This window comes from Triturus cristatus, chromosome 6, assembly GCF_964204655.1.
Source record: "Triturus cristatus chromosome 6, aTriCri1.1, whole genome shotgun sequence".
Taxonomy (NCBI): domain Eukaryota; kingdom Metazoa; phylum Chordata; class Amphibia; order Caudata; family Salamandridae; genus Triturus; species Triturus cristatus.
Window position 1 is genome coordinate 1,019,710,675 of NC_140589.1, and position 13,179 is coordinate 1,019,723,853.

The 13,179-nt window shown below is 44.7% G+C and overlaps 1 protein-coding gene across 1 annotated transcript in view; it reads left to right on the forward strand.

The window, feature by feature from the left end:
* The window catches only part of BUB1 (BUB1 mitotic checkpoint serine/threonine kinase), an 850,308-nt gene that overhangs the window by 284,726 nt on the left and 552,403 nt on the right, over nt 1-13,179 (forward strand). The gene's annotated exons all lie outside the window — the stretch shown is intronic.

Below are 13,179 nucleotides of genomic sequence, written 5' to 3' on the forward strand. Positions count from 1 at the left end.
GTCAAGGTAGGCTGTGAGCACTTTCAGTGTACTGTGCCCCCTTTGGCCTTACCAGTGTCCCTCGGGTGTTCATCAAGGTGATACCTCGACGACTGGCTGTTGAAGGTGTCCTCGCGCTCAGCTGTCGTCTCCCACCTTCAGACTACGGCGAACCTTCTGAATTCGCTGGGGTTCTCTCTAATCGTGTCGCAGTCACACCTGGCTCCTTCTCAGACGCTCTTTCATCTGAGCTGTTCCGGACACAGTGCAGTTTCAGGCTTATCCTCCCGTCGATTGAGTCCGGCATATTCAGGCTATGATTCCGATATTTCAGCATCTATCCTAGCTTTTGGTGAGACTGACTCTGAGGATTTAAGATTCAATATGCTGAGCAACAAAGGTCCGTAATGAATTAATGAGTCCGTTTATTTGTAGAAATCTTCTTTGATCTTGTTTATTTCAAGTTCTGTATGATAATGGTCACTTCGGCCATCAGCAAAACAACTTTAGCCAACATTGCATGACATCGTGGGAGTCGACTTATTGAATATGAGGACATGAGCCTATACTTGCTGTTGCCAGACTAATTGGCATAGTTGGTGAGTTAGCTTGGAATGTGATGCTCTTTGAAATCTTATTTATTGATCAATTTAATTTTTTAATTCTTTTAATTTTAAATTTTATAGCAATTGCAACAAGAAGAAGAATGATCTACTCACACTTAGAAGCACTGTTACCCCATGAGTTAGAAGAGTGTATGTAGTTATTTCATGATTTGCTCATTTGGATTCATGATGGCACAATGCACTTTATGCTTCTGCATGATTTAGGTTCTCTTGTTTGCTATGTCCCATACCGGGGTTTAACATCATTTTTCATTGCTTTTATCTATCTGTTATAGACCATGTAGTCATCTTATGTACTGTCTACAGGTACATATATTAGCACTATGCACTTTCTGTACCTATAAGATGCAGGGCTTTTTGACTAGTTTGTACTGTACCCTATACTGGGATATGCATTAGCACTTTTTGTATACAAAAACTATATGCTATTTTGTTATTTGCACTATATACCATGCAAATTTGTACTGTACCTCGATCTATTTTATTGAGTATGATCTTTGGCTGTTTTAAATTTCTCTGTATATTCTTCTTTTCATTTTTAAATTGTGATGGTTGTTCTTTTCTTTTAGAATGCTTTTATGGTGGTACGTTTTGACTTGATACTCCTATGACTTTGCCTATGTGCACCGGGTTTTTGGTTCCTTCTCCTTTTATTTTCTATAGAGCACTATTTCTGCTTTTCCAGACACTTAATAGGTATTTTGAGGCATCAAACTCTGTTTATCTGGTTTGGCCTTCCCCATCTTGATTCATTGCTTGTTTTCCACTTTTCTTCAAATGGATCCTACATTCATGTTACTTACTGGCTTCTGCTTTGTTCCTGTAACAAACGGATTGTAATTTTATTGATAATTGTTGTTGTGGTCATATCGGTCATAATTTGGGATTACCTTTTTATTTTTAGCCCTGAGGAAGTCAGTGGATACTTCCAAAAAGACTAAACATTTTTTTGCTGATGACCAAAGTAACTATTATCGTACAGAACTTGAACTAAACGAGATCAAAGAAGAATTCTCGAATAAACTGTGTGAACTCATTTAATTCATTACACCCATTTGTTGCTCAGGATAGTGAATATTAAAGTTTTGTACATGTGTAGACTGCTGTCTACATATTTGGCAACGCTGGGTTGTCGTTACCCAATATCCTTTGAGCAATTTCATCTGAAGATATGTTTGCTGTATGACTTTTTCATGACTTAGCACATACCATACCCATCCACCTGCAGTTTTGCTCCCTGACTCAGAGGCTGTTGGGTCTCATGGCCTACACGTGGAAATCTCGTCACGCTTACCACCTCATTTGAGTATATGTTGGAGGATGCTGTAAACAGAGTCAACAAGGAAATCGAGATCACTAAGAGGAGGCTCTCTATGGGCTATATACCCCCATATCAACGACAGCTAGAGGGCTCTAGCGAAAACGAAATTGAAACTGCGACTGTGATGCCTGTACCATTAATCCCTACTGTAATTATTAATAAGCCAGCGCACTCTGGAACTACTAGCGAGGCCCACATAATCGCTGATGCTGTAATTACCATTTCTGATTCTCAGCAAAGTCCTAGAATCACAAGTGATAATAATTCCACCGTAATATCAGTAAAAACCGTGGGGGAGAAAAGGAAGAGGGGCCCCGGTAAAACTACTAAAAGCAAGAGAAAACAGCCCCCTTGCAACAAACTTCAACCGACGCCTATGAGTATGTGGTCACGAAGCTCCGATGACCCTGGTAGGGTTCCTACTGATTCCATCGTGCACCCAGCAATAAGCACTCCTGATCTTACAACTTTGACAGCGGCTCGTACTTCTACTCTTACACAAACCGAGCCTGTGCCAAGGAATTCCCCACTTGTAAACCCGAACGGGAATCTAATCGACACTATAGTGGATTCCACCTTTAACCGATTGAAGGACCTAATGGTAAACCAGTTTAATGTTATTTTTAAAAGACTTGACAGACTGGAAAGCATTATAAAAAATGAGGAAATTAAGAGAAAAGGGTCCATGATCATTGATCAAACCAGAGGTGAGAAGCATCTAAAAGATCTCGACGCTCTCCATGATAGATTTCTAGAGGGCTTCAGCAATAGTGCTCCGCCTGGACTAACTAGCGTGTGTAATGAATGTACTGGGAGGGTTAATCTAAATCTACCATCAATCAATCCTACACAAAGTCCCGCGACTAGTCTGTTGGCACCACACAAGGCACACACTTTGAACAACCCTCCTGGTATCCTGGCACCCCCCTCTATTGTACCAACCGTTATAGCTACATCCGGACCTGTAAATCTAGTCCCTGACACAACCAACAGACCTTTAGCCACCCAACAGGTACATAAATGCACGGAAGTTACCCTTCAGCTGCCTCCAGAAGCCTGCCCCTATGTAACAATATTAGCTGGCGTACCCCCTCTTAGACATAACCAGACCGAGTCGTGGGATGAGCTCAAAAACAAATGCTTGGACTGGATATGTAAACACAAGGGTGTTGGGTGGGAGATTGCTAATGACATCCTAATGGTTCGTAGGGTGGCCTGGGTGGGACCTTCTACCAAACACATCATGGGTGACTGTATAGTTATATCCTTAAGGTCTCCTTCATTGGCCAAATGGCTGTTGAATGCCCCATGCGATTCATTTACCAGACCCACTAACATTATTCTTGTACCACTGGGTTTCTTTTACAGACCTCGAGTAATACCATACAAGAACATTAACTTGGCACCTCAGTTATTTAATAGGTTTAGCACTTTATCTGACCTGGATAACCAGGATTGACCAATATATAACCCTATTATCACTGAAACATCAATATTGAGCCCCAGGTGTGACAACCCTGATATAGTTGAACATAGTCCCACTGATAATCCGCTGGGATCACGGATGGTCGAACCTGCATTAGTCACTTCCTCTGCGACCACTGTTCCTAAACTTTATGATCAAAATCTGAATATACTCAGTTGGAACATTGCAGGTTTGAAAGCTAAGTTGATTTCAAATGATTGGGTCAATATGGTCAATCGATTCGATATTCTGATGTTCCAAGAAACTTGGTGCACTAGCAATCTATTACTCGAGGGCTTTTCATGCTATAACAAACTTGCATCCATCCCTAACTCTGGTAGACCAAGCGGGGGTTTATCCATATGGATAAAAATTACTGAAGGTAATAGTATCAAATCTATAGATACTAACAATGATAATGTCCAGGCCCTGATTTACACGAACGGAATTACGGTTTGCCTAATCAATTTTGACAACAATGATTTTACATCTGTGCCTAACAAAAACTTCATCGGGTTATTCGAATTTATCGATACCCTAACGCAGGATGGAAAATATGGTAAATTAGATGGGATTTGTCTGGGGGGTGACTTCAATACCCATCTGTATAACAGTACACACATATTTGCTACAAATAGTGCTGGGAAAACTCCTTGCAGCAGAGGCAATGAATTGTACAACTATCTATCTACCTATGACTTAGTCGATGTAATGGTAAAAGTTGGCCTCGACCCAGTTAACCCCCCACTGCCAACTTATAGAGGACGTGGCTGCTCATCTACCATTGACTATATCTTCATTTCAGCTTCACTCGAAATTTTTTTAGTTAAGGCCGAAGTTTTAGTTACTAGCTATAGCGATCATAATCCAATTTTTACCACCATTAGATTTTTTAACAAATCCAGAAAACGCAAAGAAATAGGGGCCAAAGACCTGACACTATCCACTGACAAGTTGAAAGTCATGTGGAGAGGGATAGACAATAATGCCTTACTGGCCCGTATTATAAAATCCCACCGCCCATCTATAGAGACATGTTTGTCTAGTACTTGCCCCGGTGCAGACATCATTAAGGCTTTTACTACGTTGTGTGCTGGTATAAAATCAGAAATCTCGAAGCCAGTGACTACTCAGGGCATGAGCCCTAGATGGTTCGACGACACCTGCTCTAGTGCAAATAGGTCCTTACGTGATGCCCTAAAAACCGAACCACACCTGGGGCTCAATATTGATGTTTCAGTGATAATAGGGTTATATATTGGTCAATCCTGGTTATCCAGGTCAGATAAAGTTCTAAACCTATTAAATAACTGAGGTGCCAAGTTAATGTTCTTGTATGGTATTTCTCGGGGTCTGTAAAAGAAACCCAGTGGTACAAGAATAATGTTAGTGGGTCTGGTAAATGAATCGCATGGGGCATTCAACAGCCATTTGGCCAATGAAGGAGACCTTCAGGATATAACTATACAGTCACCCATGATGTGTTTGGTAGAAGGTCCCACCCAGGCCACCCTACGAACCATTAGGATGTCATTAGCAATCTCCCACCCAACACCCTTGTGTTTACATATCCAGTCCAAGCATTTGTTTTTGAGCTCATCCCACGACTCGGTCTGGTTATGTCTAAGAGGGGGTACGCCAGCTAATATTGTTACATAGGGGCAGGCTTCTGGAGGCAGCTGAAGGGTAACTTCCGTGCATTTATGTACCTGTTGGGTGGCTAAAGGTCTGTTGGTTGTGTCAGGGACTAGATTTACAGGTCCGGATGTAGCTATAACGGTTGGTACAATAGAGGGGGGTGCCAGGATACCAGGAGGGTTGTTCAAAGTGTGTGCCTTGTGTGGTGCCAACAGACTAGTCGCGGGACTTTGTGTAGGATTGATTGATGGTAGATTTAGATTAACCCTCCCAGTACATTCATTACACACGCTAGTTAGTCCAGGCGGAGCACTATTGCTGAAGCCCTCTAGAAATCTATTATGGAGAGCGTCGAGATCTTTTAGATGCTTCTCACCTCTGGTTTGATCAATGATCATGGACCCTTTTCTCTTAATTTCCTCATTTTTTATAATGCTTTCCAGTCTGTCAAGTCTTTTAAAAATAACATTAAACTGGTTTACCATTAGGTCCTTCAATCGGTTAAAGGTGGAATCCACTATGGTGTCGATTAGATTCCCGTTCGGGTTTACATGTGGGGAATTCCTTGGCAGAGGCTCGGTTTGTGTAAGAGTAGAAGTACGAGCCGCTGTCAAAGTTGTAAGATCAGGAGTGCTTATTGCTGGGTGCACGATGGAATCAGTAGGAACCCTACCAGGGTCATCGGAGCTTCGTGACCACATACTCGTAGGCGTCGGTTGAAGTTTGTTGCAAGGGGGCTGTTTTCTCTTGCTTTTAGTAGTTTTACCGGGGCCCCTCTTCCTTTTCTCCCCCACGGTTTTTACTGATATTACGGTGGAATTATTATCACTTGTGATTCTAGGACTTTGCTGAGAATCAGAAATGGTAATTACAGCATCAGCGATTATGTGGGCCTCGCTAGTAGTTCCAGAGTGCGCTGGCTTATTAATAATTACAGTAGGGATTAATGGTACAGGCATCACAGTCGCAGTTTCAATTTCGTTTTCGCTAGAGCCCTCTAGCTGTCGTTGATATGGGGTTATATAGCCCATAGAGAGCCTCCTCTCAGTGATCTCGATTTCCTTGTTGACTCTGTTTACAGCATCCTCCAACATATACTCAAATGAGGTGGTAAGCGTGACGAGATTTCCACGTGTATGGACGATGGTATCGGAGCTGGGCGGGGGGGTCGCGTGTTCATTCATTATGCAGTAAGTAACCACTTACCCGCACTCACAGCTTGGAGGGGGGCCCCAGCCCAGCCTCGGCCAGCCCCGGACGGCCACAGACGGCCCGCCCTCTGCCCGGGCTCAGCCCTGCGCCGCCCGCGCGCGTCCGCGAGGCGGAGGGAGCTGCCCTCTTTTCAGCTCCTCCGGCGCGGGAATCAGGCAGTGGGCGGAGTCGCAGGGCAAGCTGGGAAATGTGGTCCGCACCGCTCCGCGGCCGCGCGATGTGAAGATATCTGCAGTGGGACTTGAAGTTCGAAAGGGCACAGCATTGGGGAAATTTCACCGACTACGTTCAGATCTCGTAAGGAACTGCGAAAGATCTGCCGTGGTGGTTAGCAAACCACTATTGGGTCAATGGCAGACCTCTCTCCCTTCCCCAACCAGATCTGTGTCATGACAGATGCGTCACTTCAGGAATGGGGCAGCCACAGCCACCTGGGAGAAGTGGAGATCCGGCAGAGATGGGGCTCCACATAAATGTATTGAAGCTCTGAGTGATTCGGTTGGCATTGAAGGCTTTCCTTCCCTCTGTCAAGGGGAAATTAGTGCAGGTGTTCACAGACACCACCACCATATGGTACTGCAACAAGCATGGCGGGTGGGGATGTGGACCATTTGTCGAGAGTTCCTGCGTCTCTGTACATGGCTGGAACAGCAGGTTATAACTCTGGTGGTTCAACACCTGGCAGGTTCTCTGAATGCCAAGGCTGTCAAACTCAGCTGTCGATGCCTAGCGGATCACGAGTGGCATCACTAGTCGGAGCTGGTGCAAGGTCTCTTTCAGCAATGGGGAGAACCTTGGTTAGATTTGTCTGCTCCGAAGAGAACTTGCTCTGTCAGCGGTACTGCGTACTGTAGTTTCCAAGGTGGCTATTGCTCTACAGCGCTTTAAGGCGTGAGTGGAGCTCAGGCCTGTTGTACTCCTTTCTGCCCATACTACTACTGCCCAGGGTTCTGAAGATGATCAGGAGTGACTGGCCCAAGTCATTCTTGTTGCTCTGGACTGGGCGAGGAGAGTCTGGTATCCAGTGCTTCTGAGAATGAGTATTGATCCTCCGATCAGGCCGCTCCTTCGGTAGGATCTTCTGTCTCAGCAAGAGGAGAGGGTTCTCCACCCAAACCTGTCGAATCTGCGTGAAGATTGAGCGGCGGCAGTTGATAGCATTTGACCTTGCTCCCAAAGTTTGTAACGCTATTCTGGTGGGCAGGCGGCCCGCCACTGAGAGGGTGTACGCCTGCCGTTGGCAGAAATTTGTATTATACTGTATGGAAAGGTCCATTGAGCCTCTTTCTGCTTCTTTTTCTACTGTTCTTTTATAAATTCTAACCCTTTCCCAGCAGGGCTCTGCCTTGGGAACTCTTAAGGGTTCCTTTCTGCTCTGTCTGCTTTTTTGAGGCTCCCAGACCAGCCTTCTCTCTTCAAGTCTCCTATTGTAAATAGATTTGTAAAAGGGCTGGCTCACTTATTTCCACCCACGCCCTTTGATTTGACACAGCAGGACCTTAATTTGGTCCTTACCTATCAGCTATCAGATGTGTGCTCACTTTGAGCCTTTGCACAATTGTCACTTCCGGCTGTCGACCATCAAAACCGCCGCCTTAGTGGCGATTACATCTACCCAGTAGGATGAGTAAGTTGCAGGCGTTATCTTGTTTGACTCCTTATCTTATGTCCTTTCCCGACAAGATGGTGCTTCGCACCAGAGTATCCTCTTGCCAAAGTTTGTGACCCCATTCCATCTGGGTCAGTCCATCACTTTGCCCACCTTCTTTGCTCACCTGCATCCCTCTAGGAAAGAAGAGCGTCTCCACCGACTGGACCCAAAAAGAGCGTTATCATTCTACCGTGACTGTACAAAAGAGTTCCGGGTGGATGACCAACTCTTTGTGGGGTACGTGGGAGCAAATTAGGGAAGGGCAGTGCAGAATAAGACCACCTTTTGCTGGGTCGTTCTCTGCATCAAGATCTGTTATGCCTTGGCAAAGAAGCAGCCCCCTGAGGGATTAAGAGCCCATTGCAACAGGGAAAAGGCTGCAACTATGGCCTTGGCTCGGGTGTCCCAGTGCAAGATATGTCAAGCAGCGATGTGGGCTTCTTTGCACACATTCGTAAAACATTACTGCCTTGATGGTCAGGGATGGACACTTTGCCCGTTCAGTCCTGCAAGACTTCTTAGTTTAGGATGTGAGTCCGCAACCTGCCGCCGGGATGGTATGGCTCGGGTATCTGATTCAAAGGTAAGGAATCTGCAGCTAGAAGTCTCTATCACATGCACAAGTTACCTATGGTAACGCCTTATCTGGTAGAGACTCTAGCTGCAGATTCCTTACAGCCCCACCCATGCATCACCCCGCTTGGCGGACTGATATTGTAGGGCTAGGGTTGTTCCCCTTTTCAGGGCCCTAGTTTTGGACACAACTACATCAGTTACTTTGTGGCTCTGCGCTTCTGGCGTGGGAAAAAAAAAGTACTGGCGTCTGCCCATCTGGGTTGCGCTTATATAGGCAACGCCATAACTGACACTAACGACACGGATGTCACGTGGAGCCGAATGGAACCAACGCACTTAAGGGGTATTGCTCAGCAAAAGTTTTGAGATCCAGCCTGATGCCTGGGAAATTTAACGGTAAGTAATCTGCAGCTAGTTAGTCTCTACAGATAATGCTTTTCCGAAGGTAAGTAACTTGTTCTTCAGCCCTTGCATCCTGGCCATGTCGCCAATTACTGCTGGCAAACCTAGACTGCCAGATATTGCCGTAGAGGAACCTGCAGTGTCCTCCAGGAGCTATTCTGGGCCACACGGTACGGTCGCGTACCCCCCAGCCTCTGCTCACTTCCGTAGGAGGCCACAGTCAGTGCTGCCGGTGCCACCTTATGGCCCTTGGTGTTCCCAGCACCGCGAGGTTTTCAGGTGCCAAATTGCAGGCCTGGCCCGGACTCCTGAAATTTGCAAAACTGGGTTGGATGGTGATTGATAGTTGCTGTTGAGTCTTGTAGTTCTGGTTTTCTGCTCCTCAAACTGTTTCTGAGAAAGACTGCAGCTTTTTACCCTCGTTACTCAGAGAGGCATAGTGCAAAGGGGTGTACTTACTTTGCCCCGTCAATAGAGCTGTATAGTAGAATGGAGACCATAAGCAATCTACCTCAACCACCACGGTCGCAGGCCAGTAGCCCCTTCTTCCATGTGCTCCCCACAAAATATGGATTGACACTGAACGCTAGACATTTAATAATCTTGAAACACTCGCATGGGAATAAGTAACTTGCAACAGATTGTAATGAAACCAGTCCCAAAATATAGCTAACAATGGATACCAGTTGACCAGACACTAATGAGCAAGTGGCAAGTTCCTAATAAAACCCACAGGTGCCCTATTTACTACCACATTATTTTCACTGGAAGCAAAAAAAAAAACAGTAAAGAAAGGCTCACGAAGTAAAGAACTTAAATCTAAGATCTTATTTATGTGTTAATGGCTACTGTTCAGGTAAGTCCCTGCTGATCTTTGTTCATGTTGAATGTGCGTCTAATTTCTTAGAAAACAGTCAGTTGTCTTATCCCCTCTCTCCTGCGTTTCGCACGATGCACATAAAAGTTTAGGTGAACTGTTATTTAATTTTTTTGAGGGGCGTGGTTGTTTTGTAAAATACTACCTTCTTTCCCCACTTTCCTTCAAGGTCAAGTATCTCTGAGTGTGAGGTCCAACTTTTAGAGGATGAAAAAGGTCATTTTGAAGTGAGATGCTAGGTTTAATGGAAGAGCTCTATCCTCCACTATAGATTCTATAGTGGTCTCACTTAACCACGCATACAGGCTGCGTTCTTTTAAGGTGGGGGGATAACCCCATGTGTGACCACTTCCCGTTAAACCTAGAGATTAACTTGCCATCACATAGGCTCGCCAGAACAGATAATGTTGCAGTAATTGGGGGGGGAAGTAGCACTCAATATTACAAATGGATACACCCTGCGGTGGGCAAAGGCCGACCCTGATGCCGCCATAAAACATCTGATAACAAAATGTAAAACAGCCAATGAAATCTGCCTGAGTGAATTAGCCCCCCCAAAGATAGTATTCCATTGTCTTTACAGCAAGTTGCGGTGGGGGTGAGGGATTTATTTGTGCAAATGAATAAGGTAAATAAACAGGGATGGTTTGACACAAAATGTACACGCGCACTCATTAATTTAAAATTAGAACTGCATAAGCAACCTAGAAACCTCATCAAGGTCAGACAGGCGAGACAGGAGTATAGACGGGCTCTCAATGAAAAAAGGCGCTTCCAGAAAAGTGAAGCATGGGAATCCCTTCACAGTGCAGCACAACTGAAAGATAGTGCTGCCTTCTGGAGAGTGGTAAAAACTCCTTTTTCACAATCCACGGGCGGCCCTACAATAGAAATTGCCATATGAAAGGAGCAATGGATTAACCACTTCTCCAAAGTATATAATGGGCAGATGGATCCCCACTTCCAATTTATTGACATGCCAGGGGAGCCAACTGACTACGCAGATTTACAGTTCACCCTGGAGGAAGTGTAAAGAGCTCTGTCGGCGGTAAGGCGCCTGGCCCTGACGGAGTCCCCGTGGATCTCTTTAAGTCGAATACTTTACTCTGGGGCCCCATCATAACTCAGGTGATTAACGCCAGCAGCACAGCCCTATTACCTAAAACCTGGTTTTAAAAAATGGGACAGAGAATACGCCGGGTGCTTTAGGCCGATCTTTAATAGACTCGATGGTTAAGGTTGTAGGACGGATTATTCTGGAGCGTTTGCAAGCCTGGGTAGAAGAAAACTCAGTTCTTTCAGACATCCAATACGGTTTTAGAGAAGGCCTGGGGACCATCGAGCAGAGCCTAAACCTGTCCTTACTGGTTGGTAAATATATGCGAGTCATGAAAGGCCGCTTTTATCTGGCATTCGTTGACCTTACCTCCGCTTTTGACTCAGTAAGACATGACAGACTTTAGGAGGTCTTTGGAGCAGTCGGGGTTGATCGCATATTATTTTCTTTTTGAGGCGCCTGTACAAAGATGCATCGACAAGGGTGCGCTTTGGGTTGGCAGGTGAGCTCACTCCCGCTTTCCCTGTTAAGAAGGGGGTGCGGCAAGGCTGTGTCCTGGTCCCCTTCCTTTTTAATGTGTACACTAATGGTATGTGCCAAACCCTCCTTATGAATAACCAAGATTGCCCTGCCGTGAATGGACATCTCATTCCTGCGCTCCTTTATGCGGATGATGCAGTTTTAATGTCTAGAACCTAAATAGGTCTACAGAAGGTTTTAGATAGTTTTAATGTTTTTATGAAAGATTTGGGGCTAAGCACTAATATCTCCAAGACTTTACTATATGCTGTGGCCATGGGGTACAAAGAATGAAAACTGTTTATGGACGGTCAAAAACTAGCTCAGATAAAAAGGTATTTTATTTAACCAAAGGGACTCGTGGGTACAACCTATTCTCGCAAAAAAAAATGTAATTCATCAAGACTACAGCTGCAGTGGTGTCATTCTCAAACTTAAGTAGGAAGCACCCAGTCAAGCTTGTTCAAATCTATAAGGCCAAGTGCACCGCTAACACAATGTATGGGGCGGGAGTATGGGGCTTCGCTAATATCCTTCCCATACAAATTGATCAACTCTTTTTTAAGATATTTATTATCGGTGCCACCTAGTGCTCCCTCTTTTGCCTGCCATGAAGAATTAGGTCTTCCCTACTTCTCAGACCTTATTAAAGTAGAACCGGTCCTCTTATGACATAGGATCTGGTCAAAGGATCAGCAAAAACTAAATAGGGAAATTATACAGGACTGCCTAAAGCTGGACGGCGTATTGAAGATCCCCTAGATTAAATATATCTGTGATTTTACAAAGGATATTGGGCATCCAGAGTACTTTACCGACCCTACTGCCTTACAGACGATTTCCAGAAAGGCCTTAAAAAGGGAATGTCTTGAATCATTGGGCATAGTAAGAATGTCAGGAGAAATCCTAAAACCCACTGGAAGGCAACATCAGCTAATTATAACTGCTACACATATGAAACCTTACCTCACATTTGTACCGGGTAGTTTTGACAGATGGCTATTGACCTGGATTAGATTGAATATTGTCCACAGGCTTGTGACCCTCCCACAAACTAATAATGACTGATCACGGGAGCTGCCTCTCTGTCCATGTGACAATCTTTCTATCTAGTCCACAATCCATTTGGTTTTATTCTGTAAATTTTGTCATGTTGAGGAAAGCATGGATTTTACCGTTTTTAAAATCACAGAGATTGCGGCAATGCCGCCCTGCCTTAATTAGACTTCAGATGGTGGAGAACTAACAAACTGCTTGGGGCATAGCTATGTTTTTAGGTCTCGCCTGACCCAGCGCATGCGCTGGTCTGGCGAGACTTATTGAGAGGGCTCCAAAAAGTGCTACCAGGCCAGCCTAGAGCCACAGTGCATGTGCGCGGGCGCGCGCGGCATGCTTTACCGTGATTACTTTCACTTTCACAGCCGCTTTGATGTTTGATCGTGATCACGATCACTTTCACTTTCGCGGCCGCACGGCCGCTTTGCATAGCCAATAGGTCTCGCTTTTGGGACCTTATAAGTATTTAGTCATGCAACTGTTGCATGGCTAAACACTTATAAGGTCCCAAAGGCGAGACCTATTGGCTATGCCAATGCTTCTTTAAGAAGGTACTCCTCCAAAGAAAGCCGTATTTAACAAATGAAGACTAAACATAAAGATCCTTTTTGATGTTTTTATGATTCTATGGCTGTTGCTTCAATAACATCTGACATTTTAATGTTTCTACAAGAGTATTGTTTTTAGAATTGTTGGATACTGTGATAACCTGTTTTACTGTCTTTTTATGGGTTTTTATGACTGTTAAAAAATCAGTCGAATAAAGCTTTCTTTGACTTGGCTTTAGTGTTCCTACTTTT